The following is a 6,216-nucleotide window of genomic DNA, read 5'->3' on the forward strand; positions in this document are numbered from 1 at the left end:
CTTGTAATAAAATACTTGCAAACAAAGGTGCTATTCTTACTAAAGAAATTATAATAATTTACTTGATAAATGTTATGTGCAATATTCACTATTCACAATGCATAATTCACTAGTAGGCTAATGAGAAATGTGTCATAGGTAAATGATTTGATATTTTTGAAGCATAAGATATGTGATTTCTCAATCGATAGTTTTCATAAATTTATATGCTTGAATCAATTAATGGTTGTAACTGCAATCATATCATATTGAAAATCAACAAGGTACAAAGTGAGTCATTCATTGTTTACATATAAAATGCACTAATATGAGCGCATAAATGTGATATGTAATTTTTGAGATAAAAATGTATTCTAAATAATTTTGCATTTCTTAAAAAAACATATATATGATGATAATAATTGATAAGTGGATTATCAAGGTTTGATTAGACACAATCATGGATGAATTATGTCATTGAACTTTTTGAATTGTAAGGCATCTAATTTCATTATTTAAAGTCATTTTTTTGTAAATTCGTATTTTAAATAAACTGAAATCGTCACTTGAGCTAGAATTATATTATTGACTTGTACTTAGTTATGTCCATTAATATGAGTATATAAATGTGATTTATAATATCCATATATTATGATGCATTTTTTTCGAAAAATAAGTCTTTTAATTTCTTGATAATAAGTATTAAGTTGACTATTTAGACTAATGGGTGATGGCTCATAAGTGAATACTACTCGTTAAGTTGTAGGGTATTCAATTTTTAACGCATAATTTTTTTTTTTCATATATTCTTAAATCAACTATTTGTATATGCAATCATCTCATCTCATTTAATTTAATAAGGAATCCATTTATTGACTTTTATTTGTCTATCACGTAATTTATTAAGACTGTATTAATCTCATATTGTATTGTTTTGAAACAAAACTCTATGCAAAACAAAATTCTCTTCTTAATAAAACATGGAATAATTAATTAACAAATTATGTGTTAAATGGACCATCTAGACTCATTAAAGAGATGGGTAAAAAATGGTTGTATTTAAACTTTTTGCACCATAGGACATTGATTTTCCAATCCATATTAGCGTTTTGTCATTTTCAATTCTTAAATAGTTTATTTGTGGTTTAAATAATTTCATTATTAGAATCCAATATGACTTGAAGACAAAATCATTGCTGATACTGGACATGAATGGGAAGTTATTTATTGAATTTCATTTAGTTATTTGTATTCATATAAGTTTATAAATGTAATTTATTTTTGATTTCACACTCCTATTGTGTATTGATACTATTGCACATAACAACCCCATGTTTGACCCATTCACGATTTCTAATTGGTTTGAGATTACTAAAATTATTTTAATGTTGAATCAAGTTAATATGGCAATTTACAAAAGAATGAATGTTGTTGAAGGCCTTGTAATAAAAAACTTCCAAATTTAATGAAATATGTGTTATTTGGAAAATTAAATAGATAAAAGCAAATCCTCATGATCAGGGGATCCTAAGGATTTCGCAACACTTGATCTGATTTCGTCATAAAACATCATCGGTCCTCCTGGTCTTTTGCTTTATTCCATGCTTAGGATGCTATCTCTTTTCCTTTACTGGCTCTTGTTGTCCTATCGATTGAACATCAATCGTCCAATCCGCGTCCCTGCATATAAAGATAGTGAAAGTCAGTTTTCTATGCTCATATTTATCTAATTTGTTACTAATGGATTTTACCCAGCTTCTATTGTTGTTTCCTCTATTTTTATCCACAAAACAGAGATAAACATGTGTAGACAAATGCTTAATTAAACTATTTACAAGGAGAAAATATACCTTTTCCTCGGCCCAACAATAGTTGTGGGTAGCTCTGAATCTACTTTCATATCTAGTACTACGACTCCATTTTCCATGAGTCTAGGGAATGTTTGCACACACCAAAAAATTTTCATGCTTTTATATTCGATAAGCTGAACTACTATTTCGTAAGTTGAGCCAGACGAAAATTAATAAATGCTCTTTACCCTTTCACTCATTCACTACTACTTTTGTCCAGTGGGTGGGGTGATCCTTGTATCAAAGACCAATTGTTTGGCATTTCATTTCATTTGACGGGGACGTATCGAACTCAAGCTCGGACTTGATCTAGGACTTCCGAGACTGTAATAGGGTTCAAGGAAGCAAGGAAGACGAGCATTGCATACCCTCTACCACTTGGTTGAGTGAAACCACCAGCAAAGCCTATTTCAATAGTATCTGCATAACCAGTTCCAGGTACAACTCAAGCAAATCCAGTCCCAGTGTTAGTTTGAGTGTGAATGCCAACATTCATCCCATTCTTTTTTTGGAGATATTCTTAGTTAACAAGTAACAAAAGGACGTGGTTTCCATTCCCTATGAGGTCAAATCTTCTAACAGCTTTGTATATCACTATATTTACAAATTTTATGATACCTCTTATAGATTAGACAAGCTGAATAATAGACACCTCACATTTCACTACTGGATCCACTGCCACAACTACTGCGTATATCTTTGCTTCTCCTACCTCGTCCTGATAAGGTGAATAACGCGTGGTGGTTATTTATCTACCCTTGATTTGTGGTGTAGATGATGGTTTTCAAGAAGCATACATCCTGTTTCTGTCAAAGTATGAACACAAAGTTGTGACTGCAAAACTATGAACGAACCAATGTTGAGAACATTTCAAGGTCCCCCCTTTCGCTGCTAGATATTAGTTAAGTGGGTGATGCATGAAAAGAGAACGTGTCACGTTATATGGTTTTGTGGCAACGTGACACGTTATATGGTTGTGTGGAAAGAGCATTATAAAATTATAATTTGTGAGGGAATGATATTAAGTTGATTTGTATCACAATGACATTTATAATTTTCATGTTATTACATTCTCTACTCTGTCATTGCCATAGGTTTTTTGAAATTATTTTTGCAACTTCTTCCCTGTTATATAAACAACGACTTATTTTTGTTTTGATTGGTTTGTGCGCAGGCTATTCCATTATCGGCGGTAGCTCCTGAGCGACTAACTACCACTACCACATCTATGTATGTAAATAAACATGCTGCTCGCACTCCAGCTACATATGTACTGGGTTTTGTAGGAGCTTATATAGGTTATACAACATTGCCTGTTGTCTCTAGCATGTAATAAACGAGTGAATGAATGAACAAATACATGATAAGTAAATTATGCAGTTAAAATAAATGTTATCCAACATAAATGGATTTATTTTTTATTAATTACCGAATGGGGATTAACATAACAATTTTCTTAATGTCATGATTAAGTGGATCATACAGTCCATTAATTGACCTCAAACCTGCAATACTCATATTTACAACGCGAGGTACAAACATTATATAACATTATTATATAGTTACGCCTTCAAATTAGCACAATGTATTAATTAACAAATACATGGACATTATTTTGAGGTATTAATAGACAGAATATAAGCATTATTTTTATATTATAATCAACAGAGTATAATATATTGTAATCAATATATCGTAATATATTGTAATCATATGTTTAAACTCAAATACAGTTTTGGAAATAATTTTATATATCCTGACATCTGTTTAACTCAAATACGGTTTTGGTAGTATTTTATAAAATGGTATGTTCTAAAACCTTTAATTAAAGTGTACTATATTTTGATGAAAGTGTTGACTGACTGGCGTTGGACTGAAACCGGCAGGGACTATTGCTACGCACTTTCCCTGGTTTTATACTAAACTATATTAAACTATAAAACAAAGCCTCTAAGATATTATTTAGGTCTCTTTCTCTTATGCTTCTATCACGAAATCTACTTGCATGCACCCAAAATATGGTGAAACAATCTTGGGAAAAAAATTTGCTTTGCACGATTACATTTGGATGGTCATATATAGTTTATTTGATATTTTATGCTATATTACACTCTAGATTTGCACGACTATATTTGGATGGTCATATATAGCTTATTTTATCGTTTAAGTTATAGTAAACTATAAATTTGTGTTATATTTTATGCAATGTATATCTTTATTGGTGCAAAATTCTTGCGTTGGTGGAAAAGTTAAGGGTAAAATAATTTAACAAAGACTTGATGCTTAAGTGGGAGAGTTTTGATGAAATGTCATTTAATGCGTTGAAATAGTTTCAAAAGATTGCATAATTTCAATATTATTATTAATTTTTTTATATGATTATTATTGCAAATTTATTATTGCAAATTTATTTTTCTAATTTTTACATTCTAAAATAAGTAAAAAAATAATATAGTTTATTCTTGTAAGTTAATTTTTCTTAGGACTAATGACTTTTCTTCACCATAGTCTACTAGTTCTAACTCATGGTCCATCGTCTTGTTCAAGGATCAAATTTATGTATAAATAGTTTCTTAATGAACCTATTTCTCATGCACTATATTAATGATGAATTTTATTGATCATTGATTCCATTCGTGATCATCGATTCACAAAGTAAGTCGTTTTAGGACCATGCCTCAGAAGGGGTTGATTAGTATAGGGAAAAAATTTCGAGTTCATGTCACTGAGCCCAACATTAGGAACTTTATCGACAAGATTGACCTAGGACCAACCCTTCCAACATGTTTGTAAGAACCTGTTTATTAAGAATTTTATTGGGTGGTATCATTTTTCATCACATAAATCATATCTTCGGTGGCCCAACATTATGAACTTTATTGACAAGATTGACCTAGGACAAACCCTTCCAAAGTGTTCGTAAGGACCAGTTTATTAATAATTTTATTGGGTGGCATCATTTTTCATCACATGAATCATAGTTTGGGTGGTTATTTGAACTATTTATTCTCTTTTCTACATGGGTTCAATTCTTATAAGTGACATTTTAGCTTATTGTGATAAATCTAGAAGAGTATATATCCCCTGTGGTAGACATCCACACTGTTTGGGTAGTTTGTCGAACTATTTCTTCTCTTTTCTACATGGGTTCAATTCTCATAAGTGACATGTTAGCTTATTGTGATAAAACTAGAAGGGTAGATATCCCCATGATAGACATCCACTTTTGTGTGTCTTGGAACACCTCATCCCTAGCTAATTCACAAATTATTAATATATCTAGCATGTAAATTATAGTAAGTTTATCTTAAATTATAATGCTAGCTAGCAAATTTAATCCCAAACTAAAATCACAAATGATATAATTGTTATACTACCATGGAAAAACAAATAAGCTATGCTTTCTAATTGAATCATAAACTTGAAAACTAGTTACTTTCTTTGATATGCCTAGCCTTAGCAAATGAACAACCATGTGGTTTCTTTACTTTGCACTTATCCATTGTCAAACATAAAGCCTCAAAATATAAGCTCCCTTGGAACCTTGTTATCGTTAAAATATGTTTGAATAGAATTGTTTAAATTTTAGAGAAAAAGGTTTGGAGCATCCCACCACTTGATTTAGAAATTCGACGTAATGGCATTGAAGTTGGGGCACTTAGAGTATAACCATAAAAAAACTAAGCAACTTAATATTTGGCCAACCCTAACAAATTAACCTCTTGTATTCATTCTTAGTACAATAAGACTAAATCGTTATATATTATTCTTAGTACAATAAGACTAAATCATTATATATTAGATTTTATTCCAAAGAATTTAACATGAGTTATAAGTAACATGTTATAATGAAAAATTTCACTTGTGATAATTTGAATGGATTTATGATGCAAGGGCATAAACCCCACCCCAAGTCAGCCCCAAATCAAATTCGATTCGTGGAGGCTTCTAGAAGGAGCAACATGGAAGCCATGGAGAGAGGACACGATTTCACTTATTTTTATCTAATTTTTAATTATTTAGAAGCTTTTAGAAGGTGCAAGTTGGAAGAGAATGAGATTCATCTTCTATTAGGTTTTGTTTCCTAGTTTTCATAAGTTGCCTACCAATCCAATGAAAGAATTAAGCCTGAGAAAATGACCAAAACATCTTATATATGATCGAAAGGCCCTTAGTGATGCAGGAGCATCTGGTCAATAGGGTAAAGGCAGAGAGAAGGCAGACAAGGTTTCCAAAGAGGACTGAGGACACGGTTTGATGGATCGGTAGTAACACTGCCTTGGTTATTTTCTTTTCTTTTACTGTCGTTAGTATTAACTATGTAATGTGTTTTTTTTTTAATTGCCAGAACCAAAGAAAAACAATAATGTGATAATTTTACTTTAAT

This window comes from Pinus tabuliformis, chromosome X, assembly GCF_031772625.1.
Source record: "Pinus tabuliformis cultivar Carrire ecotype Pingquan chromosome X, CPIR1, whole genome shotgun sequence".
Taxonomy (NCBI): Eukaryota; Viridiplantae; Streptophyta; class Pinopsida; order Pinales; family Pinaceae; genus Pinus; species Pinus tabuliformis.